The sequence below is a fragment of the Heteronotia binoei genome, chromosome 14, assembly GCF_032191835.1.
Source record: "Heteronotia binoei isolate CCM8104 ecotype False Entrance Well chromosome 14, APGP_CSIRO_Hbin_v1, whole genome shotgun sequence".
Lineage (NCBI taxonomy): Eukaryota > Metazoa > Chordata > Lepidosauria > Squamata > Gekkonidae > Heteronotia > Heteronotia binoei.
Genome location: NC_083236.1, coordinates 68,358,146 through 68,372,193, shown reverse-complemented (window position 1 = coordinate 68,372,193; position 14,048 = coordinate 68,358,146). Strand labels below are relative to the sequence as shown.

Below are 14,048 nucleotides of genomic sequence, written 5' to 3'. Positions count from 1 at the left end.
TTTCTGTGTCACAGCTGACTTTGCCAGGATTTCTCAATTGCACAGAAGCTACAGAGCAAAGCCTCTATTTTCTCCATTCAAAAATGCAAAAATACAAAATATTGTGCAAAAACAAACACTCTTGACTAGTGTATACAAAATTCTATTGACATGAAATGAACAGCCTACAACAGCGGGCATGCATTCATACAGTATAAATAGAAAACAAACGAATGTCTCAAAACAATATTCCAGGGAGGACCCCACACAGTCTCTGAGTTTTCCAAACTGAGTACTAAGACTCAATAATAAAGTTCCACAGGAGTCCCTCCGTTGCTTGTTGACTTCTGAAGGAAAAATTCTAGCCTTCACGCAAACCCCGGCTTTGATTGCGTTCCGCTGCTCCTGCAGCTTCCTCGTAAGTCAACTGAAACTTCCAGCCAAGTTCTCTCTCAAACGCCCATTTTGGTATCTTAATTTGCTGCTGTTCTTTTGCTCTATTTTCTCCATTGGCTGAGGCTCCTTTCTTGGGGTGGAAGTTGGGGGAAGGGAGAGCTTGCTTTGCTACTGACCACAACATTGCAAGACACTTTAAGCCTGCTTTATTTTAGGGGTTCTTTTTTAAAAAAATCTTTAATTGTGTTTGCCTGTGCCCTTTATAAAGTTTACATTTCCACCACCTGGCATTACATTTTATGACATTGATGGCCAGGCCCGACAAGGTCTCATTTATGTCAGATCTGGCCCTCATAACAAATGAGTTTGACATCCCTGATCAAGATCTCGGACATCTCTCTCTTTCTCTCTCTCTCCACAGCGCCTGCATCATTCACTCCTGACTTTTGAAAACCTGCTTATTTAGCTTAATTTGTTCTTATTATGAGAAATTGTGTGTGGGGGGGCTATTGTCAGGCACGTAGCTAACCTATAAATACTTCAACACAAAGGGACACCAACTGAGAACCAGGTTTAAAAAGCAATTTTCCATCGTCGTTCTCCTTTGTGAGAGCAGACGATTTAAAGAACAACGCGAAACAAAAGAGATTGGCATCATAACCGCACATGAAGGCTGTATCCTAAAAGCCCACTTATGTACAGTGTGCCAGCGCAATACGCAGAGTTCTCTCTTTCAGCGTTCTAAAAATGGCAGCCAGACACTATAAAATTTACTGGCTACTTTTACAAGGCTAAGCGAGTTTTCTCCAAAGCGATGGCTTCCTGTAGTCTGCCTCTCCCAGCCATACGTTTTGCTTCCCTCCCCCACCCCTCCACCCAAGTAACATGCAAAAACATATCCTAGTGTGACTGCAGTTAAACTGCACGAATAATTGCACATCCGATACGATGCAGAATGGAAGTCGGAAGTCATCTGCTGCCATTAAACTGTGTGAACTACTGAGGCAGGAAGAACAAGCTCTGTAAATGACACGGCCGGTGCCTTTCAGCCACACACATTTTTTTGCAGATTGGAGGTAGATTGAGAAAAGCAGCGGCGGTGGTTGCATTAGCAGGAGTAAGTAGGTTGCCAACCTCCAGGTGGGGCCTGGAGATCTCCTGAAATTGTTCTCCAGAGGCCAGGGATCAGTTCTACTGGAGAAAAGATAATGAAGAAGAAGATATTGGATTTATATCCCGCCCTCCACTCCAAAGAGTCTCAGAGCGGCTCACAATCTCCTTTCCCTTCCTCCCCCACAACAGACACCCTGTGAGGTGGGTGAGGCTGAGAAGGCTCTCACAGCAGCTGCCCTTTCAAGGACAACTCTGCGAGAGCTATGGCTGATCCAAAGCCATTCCAGCAGACGCAAGTGGAGGAGTGGGGAATCAAACCCAGTTCTCCCAGATAAGAGTCTGTGCACTTAACCACCACACCAAACTGGCTCTTTCAACCACCCTTTCAAGGACAACCTCTGCCAGAGCTATGGTTGACCCAAGGCCATCCCACCAGCTGCAAGTGGAGGAGTGGGGAATCCAACCCGGTTCTCCCAGATAAGAGTCTGCGCACTTAACCACTACACCAGACTGGCTCTTTCAACCACCCTTTCAAGGACCTCTGCCAGAGCTCTGGCTGACCCAAGGCCATTCCAGCAGCTGCAAGTGAAGGAGTGGGGAATCAAACCCGGTTCTCCCAGATAACAGTCCGCACACTTAACCACTACACCAAACTGGCTCTAAAGCGGATGCTTTAGAGAGTGGGCTCTGTGCTATGTTGCTTCGCTGAGGTCTCTCCCCTTCCTCCAGCCCCTCCCTTCCAAAGCTATAAGAATTTCCCAACCTGGAGTTGACATTTTTAGTAGAATCATAAAGTTGGAAGTAGAGTTGCCAAGTCCAGCTCAAGAAATATCTGGGGACTTTGGGGGTGGAGCCATGTGGCATGCAGAACTGAACTCCAAAGGGAGTTCCGGCCGTCACATTTAAAGGGACCGCACACCTTTTAAATGTTTTCCCTCCATTGGAAATAATGAAGGGTAAGGGCACCTTCTTTTGGGGCTCATAGAATTGGACTCCCTGATCCAATCCTTTTGAAACTTGGAGGGACTTTTGAGGAGGGGCCCTGGATGCTATGCTGCAGATCTGGTGCCTCTAACACACACAAAAAAAACAGCCCCCCCCCCAGATACCCATGGATCAATTCTCCATTATACCCTGTGGGAATTGGTCTCCATAGGGAATAATGGCATGCCCAGCAGACATTGCCCCCCCCTCCACTTTCTGAAGACCCTGAAGCAGAGGGAGGGCCTTCAAACTGGGGGGTCCCCTGCCCCCACCTGGGGATTGGCAACCCTATCTGGAGCTCTCCCCTTTAGCATTCTGTGGCTCAGCCAGCCTTTGCACAGGGCTGACGTTGCCAGCACTGGCCTGGCAAACACCTGGAGATTATTTTTTGGGGGGGAGATGGAGCTTGGGGAGGTGGGATTTGAGGAGACGAGGGCTCTCAGCAGGGTGTAAAGCCCCAGAGTCCACCCTCCAAAGGAGCCATTTTCTCCAGACGAGCTGATCTTGGTTGCACGGAGATCACCTATAATAGTGAGAGATCTCCAGTTGCCACCTGGAGGCTGGCAACCCCATGAGAGGCCAGTGGCATTTGGAAGAGACCCCCTCCCCCTCCCTCAGACCTCCGCTGCTCCCCCCCAGCCATTAACAACCCTAAGGATTTCCCTCTACTAAGCTGAGCTGCTTTAATTGCCCCCTTTGATGCATCTCGCCCATCCAGGCTCTACTTTATAAGAAAGACATTCAGTCATTAAGACAAGCTCTTAGCAGAATCAACTATTAATGAGCCAGCCAGGCCAAGGCGTGATGATTCCCCAATTCTTCATTATACCCTATGCAAGGGTGGGGAACAGTGGCTCTCCAGATGTTTTTTGTCTACAACTCCCATCAGCCCCAGCCATTGGACATGCCGGCTGGGGCTGAGGGGAATTGTAGGCAAAAAACATCTGGAGAGCCAGTTTGGTGTAGTGGTTAGGTGTGCGGACTCTTATCTTGGAGAACCGGGTTTGATTCCCCACTCCTCCACTTGCACCTGCTGGAATGGCCTTGGGTCAGCCATAGCTCTGGCAGAGGTTGTCCTTGAAAGGGCAGCTGCTGTGAGATCCCTCTCAGCCCCACCCACCTCACAGGGTGTCTGTTGTGGGGGAGGAAGGTAAAAGAGATTGTGAGTCGCTCTGAGACTCTTTGGAGTGGAGGGCGGGATATAAATCCAATATCTTCATCTACCTCACAGGGTGTCTGTTGTGGGGGAGGAAAGGAAAGGAGATTGTGAGCCGCTCTGAGACTCTTCAGAGTGGAGGGCGGGATATAAATCCAATATCTTCATCTACCTCACAGGGTGTCTGTTGTGGGGGAGGAAGGGAAAGGAGATTGTGAGCCACTCTGAGACTCTTCAGAGTGGAGGGCAAGATGTAAATCCAATATCTTCATCTACCTCACAGGGTGTCTGTTGTGGGGGAGGAAAGGAAAGGAGATTGTGAGCCGCTCTGAGACTCTTCAGAGTGGAGGGCGGGATATAAATCCAATATCTTCATCTACCTCACAGGGTGTCTGTTGTGGGGGAGGAAGGGAAAGAAGATTGTGAGCCACTCTGAGACTCTTCGGAGTGGAGGGTGGGATATAAATCTAATATCTTCATCTACCTCACAGGGTGCCTGTTGTGGGGGAGGAAGGGAAAGAAGATTGTGAGCCACTCTGAGACTCTTCGGAGTGGAGGGCGGGATATAAATCCAATATCTTCATCTACCTCATAGGGTGTCTGTTGTGGGGGAGGAAGGGAAAGGAGATTGTGAGCCACTCTGAGACTCTTCGGAGTGGAGGGCGGGATGTAAATCCAATATCTTCATCTACCTCACAGGGTGTCTGTTGTGGGGGAGGAAGGGAAAGGAGATTGTGAGCCGCTCTGAGACTCTTCGGAGTGGAGGGCGGGATATAAATCCAATTTCTTCTTCTTCACTGTTCCCCACCCCTGCATGGGAAACGGTCTCCATAGGGAATAATGGCGTGCCCAGCAGACATTTCCCTCTGCCCCCACTTTCTGATGACCCTGAAGCAGGGGGAGGGCCTCCAAACTGGGAGATCCCCTGCCCTCCAGGGTCATCTAGTCCAACCCCCTGGACATGCAGGAAACTCACAAATACCTCCCCCATTCACCCACAGTGACCTGTCACATGCTCAGAAGATGGCAAAAAATTAATAATAATACCCCACCTTCAGAAGATCCCTGACCAAATTGGCATGGAGGAATGCCTGACCTCAAAGTGGTGATCAGTATTTTCCTGGGCATGTAAGAAAGGGCCACAAGAACGAAGCCCTGATGCAGCCCTTCCAGCCTTCCCTCTCATGATCTGCTCAAGTTCACAGAATTAGTGTTGCTGTCAGATGGCCTCTGTTTAAAAACCTCCAAGGAAGGAGAGCCCACCACCTCCCGAGGAAGCCTCTTCCACTGAGGAACCGCTCTAACGGTCCACAAGTTCATCCTAATGTTGAGCCAGAAACTCTTTTGATTTAATTTTGGTTCTCGTCCTACCTTCCTGGGCCACCGAAAACAGTTCCACCTCATCCTCTATATCAGCGGTCCCCAACCTTTTTGGCATCAGGGACCGGTTTTGTGGAAGACAATTTTTCCATGGACCGGGGGTGGGTGGGAGGGGGCGGAATGGTTTCGGGATGATACAATTGTGCACTTTATTTTGGTGTGATGGTTAAGTGTGAGGACTCTTATCTGGGGGAACCGGGTTTGATTCCCCACTCCTCCACTTGCAGCTGCTGAAATGGCCTTGGGTCAGCCATAGCTCTCGTAGAGTTGTCCTTGAAAGGGCAGCTTCTGGGAGAGCTCTCTCAGCCCCATCCACCTCACAGGGTGTCTGTTGTGGGGGAGGAAGGGAAAGGAGATTTGCCACAGGAGGTGGTGGCGGCTACAGGCACAGCCAGCTTTAAGAGGGGATTGGATAACAATATGGAGCAGAGGTCCATCAGTGGCTATTAGCTACAGTATGTATATATATATATATATATGTATGTATGTGTGTGTGTGTGTAAATATATGTGTGTATAAGTATGTATGTGTGTGTGTGTGTATATATATATATATATATATATATATATATATATATATATATATACACATACATACACACACACATATATTGGCCACTGTGTAACACAGAGTGTTGGACTGGATGGGCCATTGGCCTGATCCAACATGGCTTCTCTTATGTTCTTCTGTGACACAGAGTGTTGGACTGGATGGGCCATTTGCCTGATCCAACATGACTTCTCTTATGTTCTTATGTGACTCAGAGTGTTGGACTGGAAGGGCCATTGGCCTGATCCAACATGGCTTCTCTTATGTTCTTATGTGAGACAGAGTGTTGGTCTGGATGGGCCATTGGCCTGATCCAACAGGGCTTCTCTTATGTTCTTCTGTGACACAGAATGTTGGACTGGATGGGCCGTTGGCCTGATCCAACATGGCTTCTCTTATGTTATTATGAAACACAGAGCGTTGGATTGGATGGGCCATTGAAATGATCCAACAGGACTTCTCTTATGTTCTTATGTGACACAGAGTTTTGGACTGGATGTGCCTCTGGCCTGATTCAACATGGCTTCTCTTATGTTATGTGACACAGGGTGATGGACTGGATGGGCCATTGGCCTGATCCAACATGGCTTCTCTTATGTTATGTGACACAGAGTGTTGGACTGGATGGGCCATTGGCCTGATCCAACATGGCTTCTCTTATGTTATGTGACACAGGGTGATGGACTGGATGAGCCATTGGCCTGATCCAACATGGCTTTTCTTATGTTCTTCTGTGACGCAGAGTGTTGGACTGGATGGGCCATTAGCCTGATCCAACATGGGCTTCTCTTATGTTCTTACGTGACACAGAGTGTTGGACTGGATTGGCCATTGGCCTGAGCCAACAGGGCTTCTCTTATGTTCTTCTGTGAGTCACTCTGAGATTCGCAGTGGAGGGAAGGATATAAATCCAATGTCGTCGTTGTCATTGTCGTTGTCATCATCCTATCATCATCATCATCATCATCATCATCATCATCATCATCATCATCATCATCATTATTATTATCATTATTACATAGCAGGGGTCATTTTGTAGAAAAATAGGTGGTGGAGCTCATCCAGGGATTGTTATGCAGCTACACTTAGTATTCAATGGACAAGGTAGTTAGGTGGGGGGGGGGGAACCCTCAGAAAGGTTCAGGAGCTGTGCTCCTGGGAGCTCCTGCTGAATTCAAGGCCTGCTGCATTGTGATATATAATGAAATAATTATACAACTCACAGCCCGGTTGCTAACAGGCCATGAACCGCTACTGGTCCACGGACTGGGGGTTGGGGGGTCCCTGCTCTATAGGACAGCCCTTCAAAGACTTGAAGATGGTGATCCAATCCCCTCTCAGCCGCCTCCTCTCCAGGCTAAACAAACCCAGCTCCTTCAACCTTTCCTCACAGGACTTGGTCTCCAGACCCCTCACCATCTTCGTCGACCTCCTCTGAACACATTAGTAATAAGCTCAATTCTAGCAATATCCATAACTCAGCCCAAACCCAAAGTTATCTAGTATATGCTGAGTCACACAAGTCACTACTAAATGCTAAAAGGAGAAGGAGTTCCTGATATAGCAAACACACATGGCAGGACAAAAAAAAGTGACATGTCTAGTTTCATATGCCCAGGCCAGCTCTGGATCTTCTAGAAGGGCAACACCACCTCACCCGACAGGTTTTTTTTTAAATGAAGGGAGAACTTAATGTGATATGGTAGGGGGCTATATGTGCGTCTCTGTCAATCAAATAAAAACCAAGGCAAAAATCCCACCAGATATGGATGCAGACCTAGAACAATAGATGCTTTCAAGTTATAGTGCTGGAGAAGACTCTTGAGAGTCCCTTGGACCGCAAGAAGATCAAATCAGTCAGTCCTAAGGGAAATCAACCCCGACTGTTCCCTGGAAGATCAGATGGTGAAGCTGAAGTTCAAATACTTTGGCCACTAAATGAGAAGGGAGCACTCACTGGAGAAGACCCTGATGCTGGGAAAGACAGAAGGCAAAAGAAGAAGGCAACGGCAAAAGATGAGATGGCTGGACAGCATTACTGGTATAACCAACATGAATTGGAGCGGATTTCAGAGGATGGTGGAAGACAGGAGGGCCTGGCATGACTCGGTCCCTGGGGTCACAGAGTCGGACTCAACTGTGCAACAACAACAAAAATCCTCTCGGAATTGTGGCCAATGATTATGCAGTGCCTTCCGAGGTCGGTCAAATGAGTACCCAGCTTGCTGGGGGGAAAGTATCGATGACTGGGGAAGGCAATGGCAAACCACCTCGTAAAAAGTCTGCCGTGAAAACGTTGTGAAAGCAACGTCACCCCCGAGTCGGAAACGACTGGTGCTTGCACAGGGGACTACCTTGACCTTTTTAAATTCACAAGATCCTCATTGCTGTCAGATGGCCATCTAGCCTCTGTTTAAAAACCTCCAAGGAAGGAGAGCCCACCGCCTCCCGAGGAAGCCTGTTCCACTGAGGAACCGCTCTAAACTCGCAAACACCTCCCCCTAAATTCACAGGATTTGCATTGCTGTCAGATGGCCATCTAGCCTTTGTTGAAAAACCTCCAAGGAAGGAGAGCCCACCACCTCCCGAGGAAGCCTGTTCCACTGAGGAATCACTCTAACTGTGTAGATTCAGCAAGGCAGCCCCTGCCAGGAAGGGAGGTGATGAATGGCTAATTAATCTTACCTGAGAGAGAGCGGAGGAGGGGACTAACCCCGTAAGCACAGTCCTTACAGACAGCTGCCAGTCGACAGCCCGAGCACTTGGGAGATGATCGATGTTCGCAAAGGAACTACAAAGCCTGCCGCTTCTTTTTTGGCACAGGCTATGGAAGGATGTCCTATCCAGGTGTAAACCATGACTGTACAGGCATTTCCAAAGGTCCAAATCTGGTGCCTGGAGGAGGTATTCTGTTGGCAGGCACTAGGGGGCAACGATAGCTGCCTTATCACCCTATGGCGGTACCATGATCAAGCACAAATTGGAGCATATCCAGGACTTTTGTCTACTGGACCACCCACGAGCGTATTGGCTCTCACACAAGAGAGCTACAGACTGCGTGCTGAATACCTTTCCCCCTCCTCCTACGTTCATTTCAAACTGCTGCTCCTTTCCGCACCCTTAGGTCATCCCATTCCTATAATATTTCCTGCTAAATGGTTTACTTTCCCCATAAGGAAATCACCTGTTTCCCAGATTAATTGATGCTGAGAGGAAAGCTCTAAAAGGCTCAAAGAAACCCCCCAAATAACCCACCTATTTATTTCTTTGTGTCTCATCGTGATCTCCGAGCGCACGTCAGGTTGTTGCTGCGTGTTAATGGTACCCACGCCTTCTGCATCACCTTGCTATCTCTCAGCTAGAACGTGCTTCTTCTTTTCCGTATGGGGGAGATGCAACACAGAGTTGGATCCAGCGGATGATTTCTGCGCATCCCAGAATCCTTACACAGGTAGAAAAAAGGCCATTCTGGCAGTTTGTGCCACCTTACCCCGAACTGCATTTCTGCTTGTGCAAGACACTGTGGCAGGGAATTACGAGGATTCTCCAGGAACTGTAGTCTATCTAGTGCCGCTGCGTGTACAACCTGTACTACCTTAAGTATTTCCATTCACATATTTCTGGAACCAACAGGGGTGTCAAACATGTGGCCCGGGGGCAGCATAACAGCTTGCTTTGCAACACTTGCTCAATTGCGCAGGAGCTACAGAGCAAGACCTCTATTTCCTCCATTGGCTGAGGCTCCTCCCTTGGGGAGGAAGGGGGGGAGGAATAGCTTGCTTTGCCAGGCTCTCTCAGTCGCACAGCAGAACTACTGAGCCAAGCTCTCTTCCTTCTATTGACTGAGGCTCCGCCCAGTCCCCTGGGGAAGGAAGGAAAGAGCCAGAGCTTCCTTTGCCCAGTTCCCTGGATCCCATGAGAAAGGTGCAAAGAAAGCTAATGTTTTGAGCATGTTTTATTTTAAGGGTCTTTTTAAAGAAAGTATTTAATTGTGTTTGTCTGTGTCCTTTATAAAGTTTATATCTCTGCTACCTGGCATCACGTTTCATGACACACGTTTCCCGGCCCAACAAGGTCTCATTTATGTTAGATCCGGCCCTCATAACTAATGAGTTTGACATCTCTGCATTACATTGTTGCTCAAGAGCAGAAACATTAAGAATTTGCTCATCCTGTTCTAGCAGGACAAGACAGCATCTGAAGCACCACCAAAAGAATTGTTTTAAATGTTGACTCTCTGAGATCTATAAACATATGAAGCTGCCTTCTACTGAATCATACCCACCCATCCCCCCTCGGTCCATCCAAGTCAGTCTTGTCTACTCAGACTGGCGGCGGCTCTCCAGGGTCTCAAGCTGAAGTTTTTCACACCTATTTGCCTGGACCCTTTTTAGTTGGAGATGCCGGGGATTGAACCTGGGACCTTCTGCTTACCAAGCAGATGCTCTACCACTGAGCCACCGTCCCTCCCCTTAGACATATGAACATATGAAGCTGCCTTCTACTGAATCAGACCTTCCTGGGTCCATCAAAGTCAGTATTGTCTACTCCGACTGGCAGCAGCTCTCCAGGGTCTCAGGCTGAGGTTTTTCACACCTACTTGCCTGGACCCTTTTTAGTTGGAGATGCTGGGGATTGAACCTGGGACCTTCTGACCAAGCAGATGCTCTACCACTGAGCAACCATCCCTCCCCTTAGCATATGAACATATGAAGCTGCCTTCTACTGAATCAGACTCTCCTGAGTCCATCAAAGTCAGTCTTGTCTACTCAGACTGGCAGCGGCTCTCCAGGGTCTCAAGCTGAGGTTTTTCACACCTATTCTCCTGGACCCTTTTTAGTTGGAGATGCCGGGGATTGAACTGGGGGCCTTCTGCTTACCAAACAGATGCTCTACCACTGACCCACCATCCCTCCCCTGACCAGCAGTGGCTCTCCAGGGTCTCAAGCTGAGGTTTTTCACGTCTACTTGCTGGACCCTTTTGAGTTGGAGATGCCGGGGATTGAACCTGGGACCTCCTGCTTACCAAGCAGATGCTCTGCCACTGAGCCACAGCCCCATTCATGGCTCTCCAGGGTCTCAAGCTGAGGTTTTTCACACCTACTTGCCTGGACCCTTTTTAGTTGGAGATGCTGGAGATTGAACCTGGGACCTTCTGCTTACCAAGCAGATGCTCTACCACTGACCCACCGTCCCTCCCCTGACCAGCAGTGGCTCTCCAGGGTCTCAAGCTGAGGTTTTTCACGTCTACTTGCTGGACCCTTTTGAGTTGGAGATGCCGAGGATTGAACCTGGGACCTCCTGCTTACCAAGCAGATGCTCTGCCACTGAGTCACAGCCCCATTCATGGCTTTTCAGGGTCTCAAGCTGAGGTTTTTCACACCTACTTGCCCGGACCCTTTTTAGTTGGAGATGCCAGGGATTGAACCGGGGGCCTTCCGCTTACCAAGCAGATGCTCTACCACTGAGCCACTGTCCCGCCCCAAACACCTAAACAGCAACTGGCGAGGAAGACTAGAGACTTAAACAAAGGACCATAAACTGAAACGGAATGCTTTCTCCCTAGTCCATCCCCAATGTATTGATTACCCAATTAAAGTTTGCCAACACAGGTTAATATGCATATTGACACCTAATCTCTGGCTGGAAGTACGTACGTGCAGACTAGCTCATTGGCCCTACCACTGACTGGCTACGCATCAACATGCATAGACGAACAATTAATTCACTCATGACTCCAGGAAGTAAAGTTGCCAAAAATCCAATAAGGGTAATGTTCCTCAGAAGCAGGCTGACCACTCCAGGCAGAGGGCGAAATCACAAACCACCTACAGGGAAGGGGAACTCGAGACATACCAAACCCCAAAAATCTGAGACTTATGTCTCCAATTGGTTTTGAACATTCTTGCAAAGGTCAGCCTTGGTTTCCAACTCTGGGCCCACCAAAACCTTCTCCTTAGATCTTTCGTGCCAAGCTTGAAACCAACAAAAATAAGTTAATTTTTTCATCAGTGCAGTATTTTGCCATTTGCATTCAGAATTCGCTCTCGTTTATAGAAATGCACATTCGCGTTGTTTGCATTTAAACAACAAAAAAAGTCAAGTAGCGCATTTTGTCCTTACTTTTAAAAGAATGAACATGTAGCAAGGGAACTTCAGCTTTGGAGTTTACGTCTGTGCTGGAATACCTGTAAAAGATTTTTTTTAAAAAGTAAGAAAAACATGAAATAGGGAAAAAAGATTTTTAAAAAGAAACATAAAATACTTCATATTTCCTCCCCCCCCCCCAAAAAAAACCAAAACAAAACACAAATGCTGTTTGGTTAGAGAGAAACATATTTTTTTTGTGCAGAGAGTTGGAGGTGGCTGAAAGAGGCACTTGGTGGCTGTGGAATCTATCATTCACCCCCTACCACCCCTGATAATCAGGTCATAGGCTTGAACCGATGTGGAAGTGAAGAAAATAGAAGTTTGTACATATGAGTGGGAAGCAGGACCTCTCAAATTACTTTCAACTGTCTTAAAATGTATTGTGAGCTTTTCTTCTCGGTGGTGGTAACCCTGACACCTTCCTATGGGGCCATTCTGACAAAAACGCATTTCCTCCCTGAGACGATCCGTGGAGGAATCGGTGTGAAAAAGACTACATTGGAATGGAACATCCCCTTGGATTTCACATTCCAGGGTAAAGTTTTCCATTTGGTCTCTTCCAAAGCCACGGACAGCCACATGTCCCCTCCTGAAGCTCTATCCTATCTGCTAACACTTCACAGATTTTGCTCTCGTGAGAAGCCAACAAAACTACAGAAGGACATAGCTGGGAAGGGACTTCATCTTCTGTTCCGCCTCGTGCAACGTTCAGAATCGTGCCAGCCAAATCTCAATTCCAAAGGAGGGGCCCCTCTTGCTGGCGCTGGGTGAAGTCTAGAACCGATAAGCAACAACAGACACCCCCCAAGTTGGCCAGGCGTAACCGGCAAAGTCTGCACCACCTCCCGCTGTCTTGTAAACTTAAGACGATGGGAGTTAGTGACAGGCAAAGCCAAACTCATTGCTCAAAACATCCAATGAACTCTTGATCCCGTTCCAAGGGCTTACAGCTGAGGCACATGTTGATGAAGCGCTGAAGCAAAGCCCCCAGATGCCCCGAAACATCAGATCCAGGTCTCCGTTGTGCACATGGAGTCTACTTGGAGACTTGCTGAATACCCTCCAGCTAAGCCCCTTTTCCCAGACACCATAAATATCTTTGTCAGGACCTTTTCATGGACGGCATGAAGCTTCCTGTTCCCACCCAGTCCCTCGCTGGGAACGCTCTGGTTGAAGATTGCTCATAGCATGTGCTCTTCAATATCTTCTTTCCAAGTCATTCTTTCTAAGACAGGCCACAGCATCCTATGCAGATGTGCATGCTAGGATATCTGGCCTCCATCGCTGGGTGGGGGCCAATGAGGAGAGCCGTGTGCATATCAGTCGCTATCACCAGGCAACCGGTATAAGTACCGCAGACATGGGGGTCTGTGCATGGGGTCTCCAAGAAGCCATGCAGGGTGCCGACCCCTCAGAGCACCTCTGTTTGGAAGTAATCTGAGATCCCATGGGTTGGCTCATTACCCGCTCAAATAAACATCACAAAAATCCATCCAGGATAACTCCCCCTCCCCACTTGGCGTAATCATTGCTATTATTATTAATAATTTTTTTTTGAAGAACAACACTCTGGTTTGCTTTTGGACCAGCTGTTTGTTGTTCAAAAGCGAATAAGCCCAAGACCCCATTGCCCTCTCTTCCCCCCACAATTGCAACATCTGCAACAAAGTGTTAAATAGACTCTTGGGGGCAGACCGGGGAGCAGAAGCAAACCGATCAGAAGGGCTTGAAGAGGGCGGGGGACCACAATGCTGATAAGTCACTCATCACCTCACATCTGGAAACGCGGAGAGCTTGCCAAAGGAACGAGAACCAAGGCCATTGCTAGCGGAGGAATGTGCCTGGTGTTTGGGGCTTTCCCCCCTCAAGGCAACCAGCCACCGCGGCAACGACCTGTGTCTTCTCAAACACAGGACACGTTGGCTGTGTGTTCAATACTCGCGACCCTCTTGCTAAAACATATATCCTCAAATTTGGATGGTGTCCAAAGAATGCAAAATGCAGTGCTTTTATTTTTGTTTCGGGTTTTCTTCCCCCTGACGATGTGTTTTTAACTAGGCAAGTCTGAGCGAAAGAAAGTTCTGTTCATCTATCCCTGTCAAGTAAGCCTTGCTTATAGCGCGTGCCAGAATTTCCCCCCCAAAGTGAAGTGCCTGGGTTGGAAGGTAGGGATAGCTGCCTAAAACTGAGTCACACCAACCCTCCGTCCTGCCCAGCAATGTGATTTTGTTATTTTCACAAGTCTCCAGCTCAGCCTTTGGGGGGGGGGGGTTGCTTTGCCTTGTTCCAGGACTCAGCAATAAATGGCATGGACAGAGATATTTCCCCCCTCTTTCATAAT

General features: G+C 48.2%; 1 protein-coding gene across 1 annotated transcript in view; it reads right to left on the bottom strand.

Moving 5' to 3' along the window:
• The window catches only part of ZNF469 (zinc finger protein 469), a 566,114-nt gene that overhangs the window by 309,388 nt on the left and 242,678 nt on the right, over window positions 1-14,048 (bottom strand). Inside the window, exon 2 of the mRNA XM_060253917.1 lies at window positions 11,681-11,745. The gene's annotated coding sequence lies outside the window, so the exon portion shown is untranslated. The remainder of the gene's footprint in view (window positions 1-11,680; window positions 11,746-14,048) is intronic.